Source organism: Petaurus breviceps, unplaced genomic scaffold (assembly GCF_028583685.1).
Source record: "Petaurus breviceps papuanus isolate PSGF00001 unplaced genomic scaffold, PetGlider_PUasm1.0 88768, whole genome shotgun sequence".
Taxonomy (NCBI): domain Eukaryota; kingdom Metazoa; phylum Chordata; class Mammalia; order Diprotodontia; family Petauridae; genus Petaurus; species Petaurus breviceps.
Window position 1 is genome coordinate 26,883 of NW_027186967.1, and position 26,689 is coordinate 53,571.

The window sequence follows — 26,689 nt, forward strand, 5'->3', positions numbered from 1 at the left end:
TCACCTGGCCAGGTGAAAGGTGAGTCAATACATGAAGAGGGGCAGGGTGGCTGCGATAGCCATGGTCAGGTACATGCGGAGTTGGTTCTGAGCCCCTTGCACCAGGAGGCCTTCAGCTGCCAATTCCCATAGGATTTTCAGGTGAAGGGTCTGGATTGTCTGGAGGGGAAGGGAAAATTTCTCAGGCAGTCTTGGATTGTTAACTTCTCTCTTCCTCCTCCATTGCTGCTGTCAATCAGCAACAAGCCATTTCAGGAGTATTTTAACCCCCCCCCTTCAGTCCTTTAAATGTTCCCCCCCCCCGGCCTCTGTGGGCCCCTCTTCCTGGACAGAGGGAGTCACGGACAGCCAGAGTTCACTCCACCAACCAATGAGAGTGAGGGACAATGGGAGGAATATGACCCTGATGTGTTAGGGTTTAAAAACTTTGTTCCCATACCTTGTGTGTCTCTTCCTCATGATCAGTCATGGGGAAGACTGCCCTCTTCTCCCTGGGAAGAAAATAAATTCCTATTATTATCCTAAGTGATCTCCGTATTCTTGATTAAATTTTGGATGAGGCTTTTTTCATCCCAAACAAGATGATGATGACAAAGATGGACACACAGCACCAGCAGAACACCAGGTAATAGCCATTCCTCCTGAAGAGCAAGCTGGTCATGAACCTACCAATCATTCCTACATAATTGTAGCCCATGAAGGCTAGGAGGTCTATGGTGGTGAGGTCTGTGTTGACAGTGACCAGGTAGAGGCTCAGCAGGATGACCAGTACCTCCATTGTAAGACAGGTCAGGACCAAGCTAGCCTGCAGACCCAGGAGGTCCAGTCAGAACCTGTCCTGCATCCTCAGCACTAGGTCAGGAACTAGGATGTATGTAATGAAGGCCAAAGCTGGAAAGTAGAGATTTGGGGTCCTGATGTCAAACCTTAGGACCACCAGCATGTCCTGCTGGTACTGTACCTCCCAGATCAGCAGCAGCTGTGGCCGTTTCCAGAATTATCAACACATAGATGTGAAAGAAGAAGTGAGAGGTCAGTGTAGTCTGGACTTGGGGACTCAGTAAGGTGGAGAGTGTTGGCTTTGGCCCCCAGGGTGAGAAGCTGCTGAGATGATGACACAACTAACCAGTAAGACATGGCAGCTTTAGCTCATGGCCTGTGGAGTGTAGGGGAACCAAGCAACCAGTCTGAGGGGTAATCGCTTTGCTTTAACCTGCTTGTATCTGGATTGCGGTCTAGGGTGGAGGTCCTGGGGCATATAACCAGCTTGACAGAGCATGTGGAGACCTCAGAGAGGGCACCCATCTAATACCTCTGGCAGCTGAGAAAACCCCAGCATTTGGGACAAAAGCTCCCCTGTCTGGTGGCAGAGTCCTACTGTGTCAAAAAGCCCAGGATTCAGGTGACTGAGGGGCAAAATGACCAGGCAAAGGAAACAAAGCAGACATAAGATTCCAACATTAGACTCCTATTTTGTGGACAAAAAGGAGCAAAGCATGGAAAAGGAGGAAGACAATGAAGTCAGAACTCCTGCACCAAAAGCTTCAAAGGAAAATACAAGCTAGGTACAGGCCATAGAGGACCTTAGGAAGCAGATAAGAGAAGTGGAGGAAAAATTGGAAAGAGAAATGAGAACTATGCAAGAAAATTATGAAGTGAGAGTCAACAGCCTGACTGAGGAAAGTAACACCTTATAAAAGAGACTAACTCAAATGGCAAAAGAAGCTCAAAAAGGCAAAGAGGACAAGAATGCCTTAAAAAGCTGAATTTGCCAGATGGAAAAAGAATCTCAAAAGCTCACTGAGGAGAGTCATTGTTCAGAATTAGATTGGAGCAAATGGAAGCTAATGACTTTATGAGAAATGAAGATGCTGTTAAACAGATCCAAATAAATGAAAGAATAGAAGGCAATGTGAAATATCTCATGGGAGAAACCACTGACCTGGAAAATAGATCCAGGAGAGGAAATTTAAAAAATTATTGGACTACCTGAAAGCCATGATCAAAGAAAGAACCTAGAAATCATCCTCCAGGAAGTTGTCAAAGAAAACTGCCCTGATGTTTTAGAACCAGAGGGCAAAATAGAGATTGAAAGAATCCACTGATCACCTCCTGAAAAAGACCCCAAAAAGAAAATACCCAGGAATATTATAGGCAGGTTCCAGAATTCCCAGATTAAGGAGAGAATATTATAAGCAGCCAGGAAGAAACAATTTGAATATTGTGGAAACACAATCAGGATAACCCAGGATCTGGCAGCTTCTACACTGAGGGATCGAAGGGCTTGGAATATGATATTCCAGAGGTCAAAGGAGCTGGGATTTAAACCAAGAATCACCTACCCAGCAAAACTGAGTATCATGTTTCAGGGGAAAATATGGTCATTCAGTGGAATAGAGGACTTTCAAGCATTCTTGAAGAAAAAACCAGAGTTGAATAGAAAAAGCAAAACAACATGAGAAGGTAAACAGGGAAAAGAAATCATAAGGAACTTCTCAAATTTGAAATATTAACTGATGAAACTTTTATCAGTATGAAAATAGTTGAAGGGAATATATATATATACACACATATATATGTCTATATATGAAGATTTATGGGCATAGGAATACATATGTGAGGTATACATAGATAGAGGACACAGGCCCAATTTAACAGGAAGGGATGATACTTAAAAGGTAAAATTAAGATGTGAGAGAGGAATATAATGATAGAAGATGGGGAGAGACAGAATGGGGTAAACCATCTCATAAAGAAGAGGCAAGGGAAAATGGTTACAATGGAGGGGAAGACTAGGAAGGCAAAAGGGAATTGGTCAACCTTATTCTCATTGAATTTGGCTTGGGGAGGGAATGAAATACACACTAACTAGGATATCTCACCTTACAGGTTAGTAGGGGAGAATGGGATCAGAGTGGGGATAATGGAAATATAAACACAACCCTCAAATTGTTTCTTCCTGACTGCTTTTAATATTTTATCCTTGACCTGGAAACCCTAGTATTTTTCTTTTTTGATCTTTTTCAAGAGAAAATCACTGAATTCTTTCAATTTCTGTTATTCCTTCTGGTTCTAGAATATCAGAGGAATTTTTTATAAAGATGACGTCGACATTCTTCTTTAAATCATGGCTTTCGGGTAGTGCAATTGTTTTTAAATTCTCTCTCCTGGATCTATTTTTTAAAGCAATTGGAATTAAGTAACTTGGTTAAGGTTACAAGTCCAGTTATTTTGTGTGGGTGGTAATTATCTGAGGCTGGAACCAATCCCAGGTCTGCTGACTCCAGGGCTGGAGCTCTTACTCACTATGCCACTTGGCCACCCCTCCTCGATCAATTTTTAAGGTCAGTGTTATTTTCCAGGGAGATATTTTTCATTGCATTTTATTTTTTCATTCATGTGGATCTGTTTCATGGTATCGTGATTTCTAATAAAGGCATTAGTTCCTATTTCCTCCAAGCTAACTTTAAAGGAATTATTCTCTTCAGTGAGTTTTTGAAATTCCTTTTTTGTCTGGAAAATTCTGCGTTTTAAGGCATTCTTCTCCTCATTGGCTTTTTGGACCTCTTTTACCATCTGAGCTAGACTTTTTTAAGGTATTATTTTCTTCAGTATTTTTTGGGTCTCAAGCAGGCTGTTGAATCATTTTGCATGATTTTATTTTATCATTCTCATTTCTCTTCCCAGTTTTCTGTCTACTTCTCTTAATTGATTTTCAAAATCCTTCTTGAACTCCTTCATGGCCTGTGACCAGTTCATATTTTTCTTGGAGGATTCTGATGCATGAGTTTTGACTTTCCTGTCTTCTTCTTTGTCACCAAAAATATGATTTTATAGTTTGATTAGGCTTCCTCTGTTTGCTCATCTTGCCAGCCAATTACTTGACTTTGGCTTTTTTTTTTGCCATGGTAGATCTTTGCGTGCAGAGTGCTGTTTCTCAATTTTTTTGTGTGTGTGTTTGGCACAGTTGTTTTCAGAGATTATTCTGGGCACATTCCTCAGAACTCTAAGGAGTACTCCATCTCCACAGCCTCAATAAGCTCTGCCATGCCAGCCCTCCTCACACTAGGACTATCACCCAAGATTGCTTCTAAGATCCCAGCAGGGCAAAGCAAGAAAATCTCAACTTACCACCAGTAAGTCACCAAAAATATTCCTGCAATTGTCCTTTGGACAGTCACTTGGCCCCATGACAATCTGTGGATCTGATGCTATCCGCTGCCATCTCCACCATCCTAGGTTAGGGGCTGGACGATGTTCTTCTTTCACCCAGGATCAATAGAGTTACCCAGTGACCTTTTACTTTCTCTTTGTTTTATGGGTTGAGAAGTCTGGGAACTGCCACAGCTGCCCATGATTTACTCTTCTGAAGTCTGCTGAGCTTGGTCTGTGCCACTTGCCTGATCCTGCACTCTACTCCCAACATAGTGTAATAAACAATTCCTATCAGGCTGCCAGGCTACTTTCAGTGGGAGATGTGTTTCTCTCTGGAACTTTGTTGGTTCTGTAGCTATAAAAAAAATTTTAGAGTCATTTTTTACAAATATTGGAGGTGGTTGCAGTGGGAGGTCAAGAAGTTCCTGTTTTCACTCCAATATCTTGGCTCTGCCCCCAACCAAAAATTTTTTTTTACACAGAATATGTAAGTTCTTTTTTGTTTTTCAATCATTTTCCTGAAGTGCAAAATTTAAAAAAAAAATCACTCATTCAATTTTTCAGGTCAATTCTTTTTCTAAAGAGATATTTCACATTTCCTTTTAGTTTTTCATATATTTTACTTTTATTATTTCTTTAAGTCTCATGCAGTAATTACTTTTATTTGCTTAATTCTAATTTTTAAGAAATGATTTGTGGGGCAGAGGCAAGATGGTGGAGTAGAAACAGTACCTCTGCTCAGCTCTAGCTCACACCACCCCCAACTCATGTAAAAGGGGACTCTGAGCAAACTTTGGGACTATAGAACTCACAAAATGACACAGAGAAGCTAACTTCCCGCTAAGGACAGCCCAGAAGGCCAGCAGGAATTGACAAGCACAGAGCTCTGTGAGCCAACCCCAGCCCCGCCAAGCAAGAGGTTATAGGAGCAGGGACCTGGGGGGGGGGGGGAGGTTCTGACCAACCACCAGCTGGAGAGACTCCAGATCACCAGCAGCTGTTGTGGCGGTTCAGAATTATCAACACATGGATCCTAAGGAAAAATTGAGAGGTCAGTGCAGTGTGGACTTTGGGACCCAGTAGTAGGGAGTGCATTGGCTTTTGCCCCTGGGACAAGAAGCCGTTGATTAATTTAATTAAATTAATGTTTTTTTTTTCATGCCACTGTTTCCAGAGCTAGTTCTGGAAATTCATATTTTTTCATGGCTTCTAAGGTGGATGTGGTGTGGGCATAAAATTGTCACTGTTCTGGTCTACACTCTTATCTGTATCCATAAAGGGCCCCTGGCCATTTGAAGCCATGATCAATAATGCTCCTCTTAACTTTATAACTGAAATTAGAACTTGGCTTTCATGTGACCAACCACAAGTAGTCTTTTCTTCCCAGCAACTGTGACCAAAACTGCATATGGGCAATAGAGGTGCCAGTCAGTATTTGTTCCACCCAGTGCCAGCAAAAGGTCCGCTGTAATCTCTCTCTAGTTGTCCAGGCAGTTTTCTGACCCCACCCCTCATCCACTTTACCATTTCTGGGCTGGCAGCTGTGGAAATTGATGCTACTGCTGCCTCAACTTGTTTGTACCACTTCTATGACCCATTGCTGCTGAGGCATATATTCTCTAGCCTGGCACCAACCCCAGTATTACAGCCTTATCATGCTGACCTCAAGTTTTCTTAGACTGGAAAAATGTTTCACCCTGACCTTTTATTGGCTCTTAAACTCAAAAATTGAATTTCAGACAATATTTTAGAGTTGTTTGGAGGGAGATGTTGGGAGAGTTCAGCTCAATGGCTTCCTATTCTCCAACATCTTGGTTCTAGTCTTCATTCCATCATATTAATAATCTTCAAGAAATGAATTTTTCCTCCTTTTTTTCTTACCCAATACAATGATATATATTGTATGAGGGATCTGACGTAGATAGAGGTCAAGTGATTTGGCCAGCTAATACATACTTGATAATAAGACATACAGCTAATAAATACTTGAGGACAAATTTGAACTTAGATCTTTCTAACTCTAGGACCAGGGCTTTATTAGCTCTTACTTCTCAGATTTTAGCATTAATGAAATAACTCAGGCATTAGAATCATTCAAACTCAAAAAGAACTTGTGATACATGTGGACTAGTAGTTTCAATGGAAAATAGTACAACTAATGACATACAAAAATTCAAAATATAAAGAAACCTTAGAACAACAAATTCATATGACATGTAGTGCCCTTAGTCAAATTTACTAATCAACCATAGACTACAATTTACTTAGTTACTTTACCCTATGAATAAATTGAAGCTTACAACAATCCAATCAATTTCCTCTGGTGACAAATAGAAAATCGGCAGAGCACAAAATGAATTACTGAATGCCTTTTGATTTCTGTCGTTTTCATTTCATTTTAGGGCTAACTCATTTCTATCATGGAACAGCACTAATAACCTATGGTAAAGGAATGAGAGCTAATTGTTAAGTAAATGGAATTGAGCCATAAAATTTAATGGGGATACATATAGAAAAGGAAGATACTGAGAATTCCCACACAGAAGGGATTCAGCATTCCCTACCAGAGAAATTGTAAAAGGAAAAAAAAACTCATTTTCATCCAACACACAATCTTTAAGGAGACCAAAATTAATTATAAAAAGAAAAAAATTTGAAGCCTACTTATTATACAATGAAATACCTTCTGAAAGACTGGGTAGGTTTATTAATGCAAAACCATTGAATTAAAGTTTGTGGAGATTTGTGTCAGAAGTGTGAACATGTAAGAGTTTTTAGGATTATAGTTCTTATGAATAAACCCAGGAATGTTGATGATGACTGACTTTTAATTTTTTATATGTTATACATACATATACACACATATATGCATATATTACACACACAACACACACATATTCATATATATACATGCATATATACCTACATACATACATACCTACATACATACATCCAGAGAGAGAGAATCAAATGTGAATGGCAACCAAGTACATTTTTGAATGGGAGATTTGACCAGAACAATTAGTGAGAATTTCTTAACTTATACTTAAACACGTGTATCTAGGAACTCTTTGCATAAGATTGGTGCTACTTTAGCGCTTGAAAGACATAAGAAGTGAAAGAGATGATACACATCTATTTAAATAAACTTAAATCCAAGCAAATCTACAAATATTTATTAAGCAGTCATTATGTGACAGATATTATCCTAAATATTAGGAGTACAAAGAAAAGCCAAAAAAAGCCAGTCATTCCCATCTACCTTCTGACTGCACTCTCCCGAGCAAGAAATTCATATCGTAATTCTTTCATTCTAATATTTTAATAAGTTGGAACATAAAAAAGCAAGCAGAGATAAAATGGAAGGTAATAGAGAAGAATGAATAAGCATCTGAGGAAATGGGGGGGGGGGAGGATTTCCATAGTAGGCGAGATGTGAACTTAAGAAACTAGAGAAATTAAAAAGGTATAGAAGAGAAGAGGGGAGTGGTCTATGCATGATGGCTAACCAATAGATTATTTCCAGTTTTCAGGTAAAATTTACTCACATTATAAATTAAAGAAAATAATAATTAATGCAAGATTTTTCTACCAGTCACTTGATAGAAGAGCACATTACTAAAGTTGGGGAAAAAAATTGAATTTTTTTAATAGCTTCATTTGCTAGTTAGACATAGCATTTCAGAAAAACCAAATAGAAAGATCAGCAACATATTTTTAACAATAAAACCAAAATGAAAAGATTTGCATTCTATGTGTTCCGACCTATTCTCATAGAATTGAACTGAAAAATAGAAAGTCAGTTGTGAAATGGCCAAGCTTTAATGATGCGGGCGCTGTTCCCTTGTGGTACCAATCATAGCAAAGACTAGACGGATATGAGAGAAAACAAGAGAGGAACTAAAAACAAACGCTTTTGAAATAGCAAATGACATTCAATACATTTATATTACCCACAATGCAATAAGTGTGTAAGTAAACAGCAAGAAAAAGTAATTGCCTTCTATCCAGAACTGAATTTTACTGTGCATATTTGGTGGATTTAGAATAGAGCGCTATTGGACTGAGTGGTGAAATCCATTCCCGCTCCAAATTTTCTTTCCACTCACAAGTCAAAGAAGGAAATACCCAGAAATAAGGTCTAAGCAAACACACTGGAGAGTTTAATGATAACAAGGAATTCTTGATAGCCCATTTCTAATTCTAGGCAAATTATCTTAAATAATAATTCTACTTTTGGTTACCATTCAACTAAAGAAAATTTCTCATATATGCAAAAGAAAATAACACAAGAATAAACACAAGCCAGGGATGCTAGGTGGTGCAATGAGTAGAGCACCAGCCCTGGTGTCAGGAGGACCTGAGTTCAGATCCAGCCTCAGACACTTAACACAAAACTAGCCATGTGACCTTGGACAAGTCACTTAACCCCAATTGCCCTACCTGCCCCCCTAAAAAAAAGCAAGAATAAGCACAAACTTGCAGAATGAACAAAAAAATCTTTAGATAGATACCTACATACAGGAATACATACTTACATACACACACATATATATATGTGTGTGTGCATATTCATGTATATGTGTGTATATTATATGTACAAATAAATTGAGTCATAAAGAAATATAGCAGAGTGGGTTTACACATTTATTTCAGGCTTATCCAAAAATTTTAAAATTAAATCACTAAATAGGGTGGCACATATCTGTAGTCTCTGATGCTGGGAAGACTGATGCTGGTGAAATCACTTAGATTTGGGAATTCTAAGATACAGTAGGGTCAAATCACATTCACGGTCCAGACAAAGTCTGACACCAACATGATGAGGCACTGAGAGCAAAGAGTCCTTAGGCTGCTTAAGGAGGGAGGGGGTGGGGAGGAAGTGGTATATATTAGAAAAATGGAGTAGGTTAAAGCTTCTGTGCTTTAAAGTGATCCCAATTCATATTGGGATCTAGCACCTTGAATGACTGCTGCACTTTCAGCATGGACTACAGTGGGAGGCACAATTATGAGTTTAAAAAAATAAACTAAAATAAAGCAATGTAGAATATTAGATATCCTAGACCATTCATTTCTGATAGATTGACTTTTATCAACTTTTTACCTTAAGAAACAATTTTTTTCCAGTGATACAGTAGGATGTTCCTGCTCCTACAATTTTGGAAGTTTGAAAACTTAGACATTACTCCTTAAAGGCATTAAACCATAACTCATTCTGTACAGCTCCGAAATACACTCCTTCCTTCTGTTCACTCTCTTTCAGTACTGAACAAAGTATATAAACCTCCAAACACTGCCATAGAACCTAAAAAGCTAAATCACTCTTTACTAGATTCTTGTCATTCATGGTTATTATTAAAGATAATAACTATCCATTTGAAAGGGAGAAAAGAAGATAGAAATAAGAATGATTTTTGTTGATTTTAAATAAGGACAAGGCCTAGACTTGTGAATTCATTGGGATAGGGAACTTCCAGATAAGAAAATTATCACTACCAATTCATTTTAATGGTTTCCTTGCAATTTGTAGTTTTAGAGATTTCTTGGATCACTAAGAGGTTAAGGGACTTACCTAAGATTACATAATTCATACTTGCCAGAAGCAGGACTGGAATCCAGGTTTTCCTGGATTCAAGTTCAACTTTTTTTAACATTACACTGATTTATCTTCAATAGAAGTAGAAAAAAATTCTTCTGACAATTATTATTTTTGTTTAGCACCGACTTTGGATTTCCAAAATGGCATGACTTTTGAGTAAGTTAACAGCTTTACACAAAGTTGCAACAGCCACCATTATGGTGGTAAATTTCAATCGTAAGTAAACAAAATGAAAATACTTATACCCTACTTCATCTTTCAATCTGTAAAGGCTCTCTACAGAAATGAGACTGAAATAACTTCCGGTCATGTTTGCCTCATAGTATTCATCCATCCAAGTTCCAATGGTTCAAAATCTGCCGCAGATGATAACAACATTGAAAACTACCATTCTTGATTGAGATAATGAGATAATTATGTTTCAGAGTGCAGGACTGAAGTATCCCATTGTCTTCTTAGATTTGCAGACATTATCAAAATGATGAACATATGCTTAGATTTCTTCATATTTGTGTGTATGTGTGTGTGACTGAAACATTAAGTGTTTTGTGGACTTCTAGCCAATTTCAACAACAAACTTTAAATTCTCAATTAAGTGGAAACTCAAATAAGTTGAAAGAAGCTATTTCACTGAGATTAATATTTTATTTATTATGATAAGACTATCAGTTCCTAGGTAGGATATTTGATGGAATCCTTCAATGAAGCATAAAATAAGGTAAAACACAGAGAAAAAAAATCAAATTGAATCAAAATGTCATAATAGGGAAAAAAATGACCACAAATAAGTACGAAATTTCCTCCACTGATTGCAATGGTGCTTAGTTAAAATGAAAGAATCCATCCATTTGAAGAAATCTGTGTGGATATCTCCCCACAGTTGTAGTTCAATAACAAAATATGAAAGTATAGCTACCGAGCATCAATGAGAATGTGATCGGTTTGTCAATGATCACATGGAAAGTTTGGGGAGGTAGATAGCACAGTGGATAGACTGTGAGGCCTGGATTCAGGAGGATCTGAGTTCAAATTTGGCCTAAGACACTTACCGGTTATATGACCTTGGGCAGCTTATGTACACACCTGTTTGTGTTAGTTTACTCATCAGTAAAACGAGTTGGAGAATGAAATGTTGAACTACTATAATGTTTTGGCAAGAAAACCCCAAATGGTGTCACTAAGAGTTGGGAAAGACAAAAACAACAACAAAACAACTGAACAGCAACATAGCAAGTATGTGTCAGAATAAGAGGAAGAACTTGAACATAGGATTTTCAGTCTCCATGTAATCTTTGATTCACTATGCCATGATATCACAAACACACACATGCACACATATATGCATAAAAATATGTGTGTAAGTATGTGTGTATGTATATTAAAGTAGAAAATCTATTCTTAACTCAGAGGTTATAATACATTTGGCCCTCAGCCTGTAGTTTACAAAACATTGGCCTAGAGCAGTGAGATATTGTGACTTGCAAAGTGATATAAAGATAATCATTATCGTACCTATGTCAATATTTCTTGGTTTCAAAGAAACTATCAACTCTATCAACTATACTACCTCTCTCTCTATATATATACACACATAGAGATAATACAAATAAACAGATCATTTCTGACTTTAAGGTTTCCAAAATGCCAATATAACAATGTAGAAGCAGAAAAAAAACTCTTATAGATATAAAGACTTTTCTCATGACTACCACTATCATGGGAAACAGGCAAAACAAGTAATTTTTCTTGGCGTTTAAACTGTAATAAAAAAAGTCAGGATCTTGCTTTGGGAGAACACTGGTTAAATAACTCCTTGATCACTTCTTCTATAGTTGAACAGATTTGGGATGTTTAACCATGCTAACTTATCCTATTATTACTTGTATCCATATATAATTGGATATAGAACAAAGATGTGAAATAATAACGTATATGTTTATAATGTATATACATACATTTGTGTGTGGCAATATATCTTTATCTATCAACCTATATAACTGATGCATTTTATTTAGATTAGCAGTTTTGTTGTTATATAGTTGAGCACATTATCCCCCAATAATTGTTTTTATTTCATAATCAACATTTGTGAATTGACTTTTTTTCTTTATAATACTGGAAATTTTGGATTTTTCCCCTTTCTATTATATAATCAAAGGGTGTGTGTGTGTATATATATATATATATATATATGTATGTATGTATGTATCTCTATCACTATATACAGACTGGCTGCTTGGTCCCCCTACAATCTGCAGACCAGGAGCTCTGAATCAGCCATGCAGTGGCGGCCACTGTACCTCAGCTGCTTCTCCTTCCAGGGGCAGAGCCTGGACCATACTCTCAGACACCCTTTTCCCACAAAGTCCACACTGAACTTTCACTTTGTCTTTGGCATTTATGGGCTGATAATTCTGGAAACTGCCATAGTTGCTGTTAATCCACTCTCAAGATATGATTTTATTTCATTGTTCTTTCAGCTATGACAATAACTTCTTGGACTTTCTCTTTTGTAAAATTTTATCTTTGAGAAACTGAGTTTTGAGCAGTTGCTGTGATAATGAAAGTACCTTCAGCAAATCAATGTGAAACAGAGAATCAGTTTTTCAATGTCCAGTCTGTTTCCAAGTTTGGAAAAGCTGTTCTGTTGCCAATACTCACAAACATACACATACACACACACACACTCACACACACACATAACCAATTAATAATTATTTTTGATTACATAAGAATGGAATAAAATATTATTTATTTATTTATTCGTATTAAAAAAAATAGTACTGAGTTGTTACTACCTAAATGGGGTTTGGACATAACTACTTAAGAAATTGAATCATTAGTTATTGCTTTTGAGTTTTAAGGGTTCTGAAAAAAAAATACTCAAACAGAAAAAGTACCATACATCCAGAAAGTTTAGGAATCTCTGTATTATTCTTTTTTTTTTGCTGGAATCAACACAGTTCCTTGCCATAATACAAAGTATATTTAAGTAATTGTATTTGATTTTAGCAATGAAAAAAGTGCACTTACACGTACACATGTATATGGATATATATATAATTTATATTCTTTATATATCATATATAATGCATGCACATATTCTAGTTATATATATGACATTATATGTTATTAAAATATGTACATATTTGTAAGTACACAAACAATTAAAACTATAAGGATAAAGGAAACATATGAGATCCCTGAAGGTATGTGAACAGCTGATTATTCAAGGAAATATATTTTCTTCTTTACTCATCATTTGAGTTTCATATAATGCACTTTGTGAAACATAATGCTATGATATGACTGTGTTTTCATGAAATCATTAGATACAGGGACATTTGAGTTTGGTGAAGATAATAATTTAACAGACAAATTCAACTGACAAAAGCCAGAAAATTCAAAACTGAAGAGTTTCACTTAGACCTTTTATCCTCTTTTAACAACAACAACAACAATGAAATTGTTTATTGTTTTTATGATTTGTTCTTTCACTCCTACATTCTTTAGGATTTAATTATATTTATTTTGCAAATAATACTTAATCTTTGTTTCAAGGCCCACACATATATACATATACATATATGTATGTAGTCATGGTGATATGTCCCCTTAAAAATGAAGGCCTAAGAGTTACTTCTTAGAATATTCTCTAAAATACTCAGATTGCAACGTATCATCCATTTAGGAGGAGGACAAGGTCAATATAAGCCAAAGGTCAAATCTTTAATTCCAAGACTCAGCATTAGATGCCATATGAACAAAGTGCATAACATTTTTTTCAAGCCAAACCTGTCACTAACTCTTGCCACTTTTTGTTGTACTAAGTCAAATGGAAAAAAAAGGCTCCAAAAAGCCAGTGAGAAGAAGAATGACATAAAAAAGCCAAATTTGGCAGATGAAAAAGAATCTCAAAAGCTCACTAGAGAGAATAATTTCTTCAGAATTAGATTGGAGCAAATGGAAGCTAGTGACTTTATGAGAAATCAAGATATTATTAAACAGATCTAAATAAATGAAAAAATAGGAGGCAATGTGAAATATCTCATTGGTAAAATCACTGACATGGAAAACAGATGTGGGGGAGATCATTTAAAAATTATTGGACTGGGGAGGCCAGGTGGCACAGTGATTAAGTTTGCCAGCCCTGGCATCAGGAGACTCAGGAACAGTTCTGGCCTCAGATACTTGGCACCCACAGAGAATAACTGGCCATGTAACGTTGAGCAAGTTACTTAACCCCAATTGCTTTAAATAAATAAATAAATGAATGAATAAAAATTATTGGACTACTTGAAAGCCATGATCAAAAAAGAACCTAGAAATTATCCTACAAGAAATTCTCAGGGGCGGCCAGGTGGCTCAGCGAGTAAGAGCACCGGTTCCAGTGTTGGGACGACCTGGAGATCGAATCCCGGGCTCAGACACTCAGCACCACACCCAGAAATAAAATAACTGGCCGTGTAACCTTGAGCAAGTTACTTAACCCCAATTGCTTAAAAAAAAAAAATTCTCAAGGAAAATTGCCCTGATGTTTTAGAACCAGAGGGCAAAATAGAGGTTGAAAGAATTCACCAATTACTTCTTAGAAAATATCCCTTAAAAAAAACTCCTAGCAATATTATTTCCAGGTTCCAGAATTCCCAGATCAAGGAGAAAATATTATGAGCAGCCAAGAAGAAATAATTTGAATATTGTAGAAACACAATTAGGATAACAGAGGATCTGGCAACTTCTACAGTGAGGGATTGAAGGGCTTGGAATATGATATTCTAGAGGGCAAAGGAGTTGGGATTAAAACCAAGAATCACCTACCCAGCAAAACTGAGTATCATGTTTCAGGGGAAAATATGGTCATTCAGTGGAATGGAGGACTTTCAAGCATTCTTGATGAAAAAACCAGAGTTGAATAGAAAATTTGACATTCAGATACAAGAAGCAAGAGAAGCCTGAGAAGGTAAACAGGGAAAAGAAATCATAAGGAACCTATCAAATTGAACTATTTACATTTCTACATGGAAAAATGATAAATGTAACTTATAAAACTTTTCTCAGTTGAAGAGAATATAAATGTATACATACATATATATACTCACATATATGTATACATACATGTATATGTCTATATTGGAGGGTATATGGGCATATGAATACATATGTGAGGGTGTGTATATATGTGTACAAGTATACATACCGTGTTTCCCCGATAATAAGACACTGTCTTATTAATTTTTTGGACAGAAAAACACCAGAGGGCTTATTTTCAGGGGAGGGCTTATTTTAATGAACATTGACAGCAATTTTAATAAACAGGTAAATGTGAACAAAAAAATGTACCTTTATTCAATAATGATCATGTCATCTTCTTCAACAACATTGTCATAAGTGTCCATACCCTGGATTCCGTCCTGGATGTCTTGCGCCTCCATTTCCTTCAGAAGAAGTGGACCCAATCTGTCATGTCCAGCAATATAGCTCTCTTTAAATGAATATGTCTTGTCCAGGTAACCTGCTCGTAGTGCCTTGGTGACACAGCTGTCAGTAATTTTATCCCATGACTTCTTCACCCAAGTCACGACTTCTTGCAGACAGGGCTTCACAAAGTTTCCACGCTGATTTCTTTCCATTCTATTTTCAATGTAGTCATTGACTTCCATGCGCAAATGGTCCTTGAATGGCTTCTTTATTGCAATATCAAGGGTCTGGAGATAGGCAGTCATTCCTGCAGGAATCATTACTTGATCTATTCTTCTCTCTTCAAGGAAGTTCTTCATTTATTTAGCGCGGTGAGTGCTGGCTGAATCCCAAACTATCAGACCTCTTTGGTTACCTCGCATAACAAGTGGCAGCATTAAATCAACCCACTTTCTTATAACGGCTTGTGTACACCAGGCTTTTTCGGTTTCAAGAACGTAAATGCCAGATACACGTTCAATCTTATCTTTCTTGACCTTACTGATGATTAGAGGTGTAGCTTTCTTTCCATCCAAATGAATTGCCAAAACACAGGTGACCCATGCACTTTCATAGCCAGTGGTGGGAATGTAGATTGACTTTGTACCCCGGTGATGAATTGTTGTTTGAGATCCTTGTCCCATAAACACTGCAGTTTCATCCATAGCAATCATATTGCATGTTTGGTACTTGGAAATGTCGATCCTATCAATAAAGGACTTGAATGCAAGTGCACGTTTAATAACTTCAGCATCTTCCAGCTTAAACAGTGTTGTTGATCTTCTTAGGGACAGTTCATACCATTGAAGGAAACCGTCCAACCAGTGTTGTGATGCTTTGAATCCTTCTGAGACCATTTCAAACTCTGGTGCCATTGAAAGGGCAAATGCTTGAATATCAGCCCTGCGCACAACCAAGGCCTTTGCTCTCCTGTCAGCAATCCATTCACCAATGAGGATCACCAAGTCAGGATATAAGGGCTGCCGACCTGATCCAGACCTGCGCTTTTTCCCTTTTCCCTCATCCACCTGTTGATTGAGGTTATTATAATCTGCTCTCCATTTTCTGACCATTCGAAGATCCAAAAGTTTTTCTTTACAGAAAACTGCAAGATTCTTGCCATGTGACTCCTCTACAATTGCTTTCTTATACTCAACAGTATAGCTCTTCCTTTTTGTACTCATGTCTGGGGGTCAAAACAGACAGAATAATAAAATTATGACCATCAGTCCTTCTTTTCACTCCATCATGCCCCCTGAGTTCTTCTTTTTTCCTCCATCATGCCCTTTTTATCCTACATCATGCCCCCTCACTCCCGCTTACATACCAGGTTTTTATGTTGTCCTGCCTCAGCTCTCCTCCGCGGCACTGCTCTCAATGGCGCCAGCAAGCAAATCACTGGGGAAGAACAGGATGACACGCTCACTACTGCAGCTCTGATTGGATGCAGCTCGGAGCGTGGCGTGTGTTTCACGGGGAGGGGGGGGAGACGGTGCATACAGAGGGTACCATAATGTAGCGTGTAGCTCAGGGGATCACCTTCACTACAGTAGCAATCTCAATAGGGCTTATTTTCGGGGGAGGGCTTATTTTAGAGGAATCTTACACAGTAAGGGTAGGGCTTATTTTCGGGATAGGTCTTATTATCGGGGAAACACGGTGTATATATATGTGTGTGTGTGTCTGTATACACATATTGAATAGTTTATATATATGTGAACATAAAAATATACAAAGAATTCGTATACATTAATGTAAACAGGAAGTGATTCAAGATTCTGTTTTATCAAGGTGAGTATTTTTTGAGTCAGTCTATATTTTGTTCTGAAAATTACTGGGGCTACAAAGTAAAAACAGGAGAGGTGTCATTTTTTTTTTGGCTGTAGAAATCATGGTAGCAATGAGGGGAAAGTTATATTTGTTTACTGTTATTTCCTTTACAGCCTTGGTAAACTGTTCTATCTTCTGTCTGGACTTGATTTTGTGTTCCTTGATCTATATGAAGGCAACCAATCAGTCCCCCTTTTTGTTCACTAAATGATGGAGGTAAGGAAGGAAAGCTCAGAATATTTCTTATAAATTTGCTTACACAGACTTTATCAGGGAAATGACCACAGCAAATAAAATGAGGAGTTAATTTTGCAAGCAATCTTGAAAGAATTTGATCCGATCCAGTAGATGTGTATTCAGCACCTAGTGTGTGGCAGTGACCACAATTGTTCACCAAACACACATTTCTCGTTCCCTGCTCCTTGCCCTAACTGGTACAATTAATGCAATTGATAGCCTTCTTCCTAATTAAATAGACTAGCTACAGGAATGCAGAAGGCCAATCCTTTAAGCAAATCTGTCTAGTGTTTTTAAGGGGTCAGTAAGAGCTGCAAAGATCTATTCTGCATCAATCCATCTTTTCGTTCACATATCTTGTGAATACTTAGTGGAGCTATTTCCAAAGGAAAGAATGCCATGTTATCCAATGGGCTGTTAGAGAACAATCACAATTGGAAAAAGCAGGCTTTTCTTAAAACCTATTGGATTAGGAAAATCGAGTCTTTTCCAATTCACGTTCTAGGTGGATCTTTTATATAGGTCTTTTGGACTACTCCTCATCTATGACTTTTGGGAGATTGAATGTCCCCTGTAGCTTTCCTAGTTCAGATAATATCCAATGAATTTTGGATATGTCATGTAAAAGAAAATGCTCACATATTATGAACCAACCTCAGAACAGGCTTTTCTTTTCTTTATTTATTTTCATGAAGAGGCACAAAGTACCTTTTATTGAAGGTCAAAGGATAGAGTCAAGCCACTTTGACAAACAACCGGTTTATAAGCATAACCGTCTACATGATATGTACACAAATGTAATTTTTTGATGTAAATTCAAGTCACACTAGTGATTCTCTGAATGCAATCTACTCAACAATAATGTTACTGTACTTATGTAGATTGTATTGTGTCTAGATCTCCAATATGAAAAAGAGAACAGCAGTTTGAATTCTATTTGAGCATAATCTATGTTCCCATTAAGGCTACACACTCCAAAATGATTTAATGAACAGAAAGAGCCCTTTATTTATGGAGAGGTGTAAGTAATGTTCAAGTTTGTAAATTAATTCTGTAGCAGAGCAGAATGTTTATGTGGCCCTTAGTCCCTAGGAAGTTTTAACTTTCCAAATTAGTGGCAGCTCAAAGTTGCCATTTTGACTTTCCATACCAGGGGCAGGAATAAGGAATTCAGTTACATCATTGACTTCCTATGCAATACTAGTGAGGGTTGGTGGAGACAGGTAGGCTAGCACCAAAAGTAAATGGTAGCTCTGGCCTTCCTATATTTTCTATTGAGGAAAAAGGCATCTCTTCAGCCTGAATTATCCAGCTTGCCACCTGCATTGACCACATTGACTGAATTTGTAATTTTCCCTTTTCATTTCTTCCAGATATAGTCAGGGGTTGGCTAGTCTAATTCAAATAGTTTAATTTTCTCCAAATGACATATGCAAATTTGAAGTCATGATTGCTGTTAGTCAATCATTTTTCAGTTATGTTTGACTCTTTGTGACCCTTCTGGGGTTTTCTTGGCAAGGATCCTGGAGCAGTTTGCCATTTCCTTCTGCAACTCATTTTACAGACAAGGAAACTGAGGAAAACAGGATTAAATGACTTGTCCAGGACCACTCAAAGTGTCAAAGGTCAAATTTGAACTCAGGTCTTCCTAACTCTAGGCTGAAAGCATGTTAATTATTTGTTAAAATAAGGCTGATTTTTGTAACACTGAACTATAATCTATTTGATCTGTCTTTCTAATGTATAAGAATTTTAGCAACAAAGTACTGGTTGACAATAGTATAATAAACTGTAATCAGTGGCAATCTAAAAGATCCATGTATGTGAGGCATGATGACTCCTTAGTCATGCGTGAAGGTCAGGTACTTCTAGAGCATAGGCACAGATAAACTAAAATGGTGGTTTTAGGGTACGAATTTCATTTCTTGGGTAACAAGCATGCTTTTCTGAGATTCTCATTAAAAAGAATTTCCTGTCTCTTTTCACATACAACCTAATAGTAGAAAAGAGAGTGTGTCTGGGGGTGGGGGAGAAGGAGGAAGGTCATGGGGCAGGGGTCAAAGGGGGAGGAAAGCAGAGAGACTCTCTGGGATTAATACCATGAAGTATTTATACTCATTTACAGAGTGAATCATTGACAAGCCCAATGGGAGAAACAAGTGACCACAGCCTTTGCTATCTTAAGTTGAAGGTCACACTGCCTGTCTTTTGGTTAGGACAGAGTTGAGACTCATGGGAACACACCTCCAAGTTTTCTACATGGGTGGCCAAAAGTGAGTAAGAGCAAGCCTTCCTCCAAATGAATAAAGCAACCTGAGGAAGGGCAGAAAACTGGACACAGAAAATGACCCCCGAGAATTCTTCCACTGCTTTTCCTCACTCTTTTGCTTTCAGATATTTGAACTTCACTAATCAAATTTCCAAACTGTTACTACATCTACAAAATGCTCATTTTCAAGTGGCTTGTGCTGGGTTATATATGAGATGGAATGTGACTTTGAGGTATTTTAGACCAGCCTTTCACAGGATGACCTGAATTCCAAAGTGAAGCTCAGAGAATAGTAAAGAACGAGGGCCTATGAAGAGGGATCTGAAGAGAAGGGAGGGGTCCTTTAGCTCCCTGAGCCCGTGATGGATGCTCCCATGGCCTACTGCACATCCCAAGCCCAATTCCCTTCTCATCTTTCTCTTGAAGGTGTCCAGAACTCAGAGTGCTCAAGAAAGCAGGACGACTGAAAGCTTGTGAGCACTTTGAGATATTATCTGGAGAAACTGCTTTAATGCATGACTTTGGGGGTTTAATATAGAAAATATAACAAAGGTGATGTTTTTCAGATATATTTTTGAGCTAGCCAAAGTGTTCATTTTAAAGAAATCCACAGCGTTTAGATATTTCACGCCTTTCAGTATTCAATATGTTCCTCAGTGGTCATAGTTTTTGAAAAGATACAAGGGACTGAAAATAAACTCCTGCTAAAACCATTCTCAGACAAGAGTGCGTAGGGCAATTTTTTAAGCCAAGGGTCATAAACAAATACTTAAAAAATGTTCATATTCTTTTATCATGATCAAACTTAGAACACTTATGAGAACTTGAAATAAAAGTATTTGAGCAGAGATTTTCACTCTGTTCACACTAAAACATTAAATTTTCATCTGTTTACCCTTGAAATTTAAGATGATTCTCTGCCTTAATCAACAATTACTTCGGCATTTCTTCAAGTAATAAAATACCTCAAACATACCTTGATATATGCATGCCATTTCACTTAAAACACGTTTCAGAGACATTATTTTGAAACTAAACAACTTTGGAAATGTTTCCCTATACCTTGTGCAACTGACTATAGGTGATCTCTCAGCAGCTAATTAAATATCTGCTGTGATAAGGGGAAAAGGGACGATAATTAAAATCCCCTCGTAGCAAAAGTTGACACAATTATAATAGAATGCTTTTACTAACTCACTTGAGGCTTTTCTTTCATTAAAAGAAATCGATTGTTCCATTATGTATTTTGTCTTTGTATATTAATGTGGACTACAAGCTCAGGCATCTATGGATTTCATAGACTGGGTGAAACTAGGAATTTCAAATATTGTTTCTCCTTTCCACAATAAAATAACTCCCAAGCAATGTCCTCTAACACCATAAAAATTTCATCAGGTTGAACATTTCTATAAATTTCATTCCACTCAAATTTTGTATAAAATCTTAATATGCTGTTAAATTTGCCAGTTCAGTTAAACTAAATTCTGAAAGCAATGGCCAGTTTTTCCTCTGGACATATTCATTCAATGAAGGGCTGCTGGCTAGACAATACTTAAATACTATCAACAAATTTGTTTTCTGTGCATGTTTACAACGCACATAAGCATGTACTCATATAATATGCATAGAAATGCAGTATCAAGATGGAAGGTTATTGTACAAAGTCAAATGCATATGTCCCTGAGAATATCGATAACTTTCAATAATATTCCTTATGGATGTGGTTCTTCTGCTCTGTATATAGTTTTTGACGATTTAATCATGTGTTCTCAAATGTCTAGGACTGGTTTACTGAGGACACTCAGTTGATCACAAAGAGTGGCAGTAATATGAGTCATGATTAATATCTTTGATTCAAAAAGGCACAGTATCTAAGCCTCTGCCAATGTTGACAGTGAACAGATAATCATGGTACAGCAGAAAAGAGACCAGATGACCGAGGCTGCTGCTGAACACTACAATTCAACATCTGAAGAAACAATGTGCTAATGAACCAACAGAAAACACATCTTTAAATCACTTCAGGCCACTTTCCTGGAACAGTAAGTCAAAGGTGAAAAGAAAAGGAAGTTGGAATGCCTGCTTGGATCTTGTCCATTATAAAGAGAATGACATAGAACCAAGGTCTGACTTGCACAGACAAATTTAAGTACACATTTCAATGATCAGTAGATCATAACAGTCAGATGGAAAGCTGTTAATGGAGTGGAGAAATCAATAAGAAAGACCAGTCCTCTGGCTTAAATCCATTAGGGATCTACGAAAGATAAACCAATCCTCTTTGAGGATATAGAGTTAAAAATTTTAAGTCAGCATAGAACAAGTCATAAAAAACAGTGCTATGAGCATGAAAAGGAAATGAGAAGTAGAAGTATGCTATTTCAAACTGAATTAAATACAAGCTTACATGCACAGGAAGAGGAGGGGGAGTACAAAGGACTATTTTATCAGTCTGACAGATTAACTGACTGCAAAGGCAAGTTAAAAGGTTTTCTTGAATAAAAACAAATGACTCTTACCTTCGAAATCATCTGTGCTTTCTGTTTGGGAGGCCTAGGAAATCAAGGTAATGGCCCTTGTGGATGCTTAGAATATAAAGATCACATCTGGTATGTTTGTACTAGGAGAGTATGCCAAGAGCTAAAATAGGGCTCAGACAGGTTCTGTCCATAAGAAAGAGAGAAGACAAAAATCTTTCGCCTAGACTCAGTCTGGCTCTGTATTCATCTATCTATCTTGGAGCAAGTCTCGCCATTTCTATACATCTGTATCTGTACATCTGTAATGTCAGAATCAGACCACTTGCTAGATTACAGAGAGGATGTGATTTAACAGAAACATCACAGAGAAGCTCAAGGGCTACTGGGAAAGATGACCTTGAGAGAATTCAAGAAATCTATGATTCCAAATGAATAGCAAGCTTCTGACTTCTGCTTGCATCATCATGACACCACGATGTGTAAGAGGGGACAATTTGGCTATTCTCCGATTCTTTTAAAGGTTAAGTCCCAGCAGCACTGGGCCTTACCTAACCCTATGTCCATTCCAGGACTTCCCAATGCATGGCAACTCACAATATTCATTCATAGTTACACCTCACAGAAAGCTTCTTATGAATTACATGACTCTTAGATAAACACTTAAATATGAGCCTGATGTATTTTTTGTTTGTGGAAAATAAGACCATAAAATGCATTTTAAAAGACACCTCAGCACAATTCAGTGGAATACTAATTGTTGACATTTGCATAGCTCTTTGTGATTCCCTTCTACTTTCACATACTTTCTCTCATCAAAGCCTCCCCCAAGCAGGGCAGGCATTTCTGAGGCAGGTGAATCTCCGGGTTTTAGGGAGATTTAGTAGAGATGCTACTACTTCTCAGTGACTGAGGCAGAACTCTGCCACATGCTTGAGAGGCCTGACATAACTTCCCAAAAGATATCCAGCAAAGAAAATAAAACTAAATCATCAGCTTTCATCATCTGTGAGATCCTTGTCTATTGCCACAATGGACATACTACAGGAAGAAGGGAGTCATTCCCCTTGATGTTTTTATCTATAAATGAGATAACAGATGGAAAGCACCCTATGGACTTGAAAGCACAATATATCAGTTAAAGGCAAAGGTGGCTCACAGGTTTCTCCTTGATAAGGCAAATAAAGATTTGGAAAAGTAGTATAAAGTATATTATCAAAAACCATATGATGAGAAAAGGACATGGGCTAGCCATGCAGTGAGATCAATGGCTAAACAATGGAGAGCCTGGGAGAGAGTAACCATACTAGCAATGTCAAGCAATCTAGCTAGTGGAAGGTCCCAACCCTTCTGGGCCAGCCTTCTGTAGAAGGTGTCTAAGAGGAAATGCTCAACAGGTGCACAGGCTGAGCTGAGAAAGTGACTATGCGTGGTCATCTCTCTCTTTGGAGGGAGCACTTACATAAGTGGAGTCCCGGAGCATTCTCCTGCACATGACATTGGTCCTTATGACTCTGTCAGTAGTCAGTTGATACACTTGGTTAAACCGAATGGCAGAAAGGCAGTGTGGCACTATGACCAGTGGCAAGTTTGGGCTCACATTCCACCTCAGATGCTTACTGGTGTGACCTTTGACAGGTCACTTAACCACTCTGAGCCTAGATTTCCTCATCTGTATAAAGGGAGTGTTAATCACACCCAATTCACGAGGTTGTAGAGAGGATCAAAGGAAATAACTGTTTATAAAGTGTTTTTTAGTCTTAAAGTGCTAAACAAAAGGGAACAATTATAAGGAGGGGAAAAGTCAATAATAGGTCCATTATCTAGGCTCTCAGGGGCTTAGAAGGACCCAGAGATCTTAGTCCAACTTCTTTGTTTTACAAATGAGGAGAATGAGAGCCAGAGTTAGGGAATGCTTAGTCCAAGGGGCCCTCTCGGCTGCTTTTGGAGAATGAATGGGGTAGAAACAGACCACACAGGTGCGGGATGGGCAGGAAATCTGTATCCCTGGAAGCACCACCCACACTGAGAGCATCTTAGACTCATTAGAGCCACTGAATCAGGACAGATTCTGAGGGGAGAAATAGGGAAAAGAACTGGAGGGCTGAATGGCTTTTAAAGCAATGTCCTTGCTTTTGTACACTTATACAGTAAGAGTATAATTTAACTCTTCATGGGATTTACAAAAACAATTGTTGGAAATATGATTTTTCACGATCACAAGAGCGAGTGTTATTTTTTTTTTCAAAGAAAAGTTGTAAGGAAAAAAGAATGCCCACCTAAATTTCTGACCTTGAGATGGTAGTAACAGATTCCACACAGAAGCAGACTGGAGCCATAGCTAGCTAACGGTATGAATGTTCATGCATATCATTTATATTATCATTTTTTTCAAGTTTGTATTTCAGTATTTAGGGGCAGTTCATTTCTTTATTCAAATTCCTATCTCGTATTAATGAATGTTCTTGGGGTCCTCTATTTTGAGCATTAACTGTCAGCCAATATAAATTTTTATTGTCCATTTTATAGCTTAAGTTTTAATAATACTAGTTGCCATAAAACTGCAAAATCATTCCCTTTTCAGATTAGTTCATGATTGCATTCCACTCTTTAGGTTCCCTCCTCCCCTCTCCCAAATCCTGGCCATGACTAATACTAACTGGCTGTCTGGGTCATGGATTCTAGGAAAATACTAATAGCAACTTTTACTTCAGACAAAACTTGGTTTTCCAGTCCTGCAATTCTCTCCTGTTCTTTCTTGGAGAACAACTAGCCAAGTCTCTGTGAGTTGCCAAGTTTGAGAATCTCTGTCTCAGCCTTCCCCAGCACTTAGGGGTCGGATGAGTTCTAGTCATTATGTCTGTGATCAGATTTTCGTCTCCATGAGTAAATTACCTTTGTCTTAATTACCTTTGGGTGCTCCGAAGGTGTTCAGCAGGTCAGAAACACCCAAGGCATGTCTACCCCATTGCTGATGGAGAGCAATTTGATGAAGAGCAATACTTTCTGGTCCTTTCCATTCTGACTCTAAAGTCCTATTAGCAAACCATCCCTGATTTCCTTTAAGACATAACCATGGGCAATCAATCCTCTACCAGAGCAATGTCTGCAGTGAGAAACTCCTGGAGTGCTTTCTGGCACATTGCTGCTTTTTCACTCCTCCTAGGCACTCTCTCTTCCTCTCCACCTCATCTCCCTTCCTCACGGTTGGCCATCTTGGGCTCTAACTATTCAATCACCCAAAAGAGCCAGCACATACGACTGCGGCACTGCACACTGGACACTTTAGAGGACATAAAGAAAGGGAGGCTTCTTTCCCTCTCTGAGTTTCTAATCCACTTAGGGAGGTAAAATCTGGGCATGAAAAGATCCAAAGAGCAGATAGTAATTACTGAATGGTAAATGATTAGTACAAATAATAAGGGTTAGAGTCCAGTTTCCTGAGCTTCAACCCCAGCTCTCTCCGATGGCAACAATGATAGACATTCACGGAGTGCTTTATGGCACAATAAATTCTGTTCTCAGGCAGGAAGGAACCTTCTAGATCTTGTAGGATCCAATCCCTCTGCTTGATACCCAAGGAAACAACGGTCTAGAGAGGTGAAGAGATGTACCCACACCTACACAAACTATGGGGTTTGGGGAGGTAAGGAAACAGACCCTTATTAAGCACCTACTCTATGGCAGGCACTGTGCTGAAGACTTTTACAAATATCTAATTTGACCCTCATGACAATCCAGGGAGGGAGATGCTATTATTATTCCCATTTTACAGATGAGGAAACTGAGGCAAAGAGAGGGTAAATGACATGCCCAGGGTCACATAGCTAGTAAATATCTGAAGCCAGATTTGAATTTAGGAGGTTGAACTGACTCCAGGCCTAGTCTTCTGCGCACTGTGGCAATCCTCCCCTCCCCTGCCCAGTTGGCATATCCAGCTGGTGGCAGAGCTGAAGCTCAGATTCAAATCTCAGAAATCCCAGTCAAATGCTTTTTCTACCCCCTCCATTGTGCTTACAAAGCACTTTATAGATGTCAAATTTTCCTCACATCAGTCCCAGGAGACAGATAAGGCAAGTCTAATTAGTCTAAGTAGTCCCAACTCACAGACAAGGAAAGTGGAGCTCAAAGAAGTTAAAGGATTTGTTGAAAGTCACACAGGTAATAAACAGTTGTCCAGGAACTCAAACCCAAGTCTTCTGAATTCACATTCAGGGTCTCTCTCAGGAACCTTTGGCCAGATGTTCTTTCCACAACTTCTGAGCACAGGCCACTATGTGTGTGTCTAGGAGGGGAGTGGAAGGAAGGGGTAGGGGAGGGCGGGAGCTTGTCCTCATGGACCTACCTGAACAGTGTCCTTCTGTCACTTTCTGGAGAACCAGGAACTGTTGAGGTCTGCAGGCGTGCCATCATGACAAAGACACGCATACTGACCTCAAGATTCCGGATACTCAGGTAAGTTACTCAGCGTCTTTCGTCCCACTTCAGCCCCTGCATGTGCAGCTCCAGGAGGACCTGTGCAGGCCTCCCCATTTACTTGAAACCCTAGAGTAACTTCAAGTTAGTTCAGTTCGGCAAATATTTATGTGTCCATCACTTGGCTAGATGACATGGAAGACACGGCCTCTACCTTGGAGAAGCCACAATCTCATCATGGAGATA

General features: G+C 38.2%; 1 pseudogene; it reads right to left on the bottom strand.

The window, feature by feature from the left end:
* On the bottom strand, positions 1-26,437 carry LOC138176410 (protein YIF1B-like; annotated as a pseudogene).
* Positions 26,438-26,689: the final 252 nt, after the last annotated feature.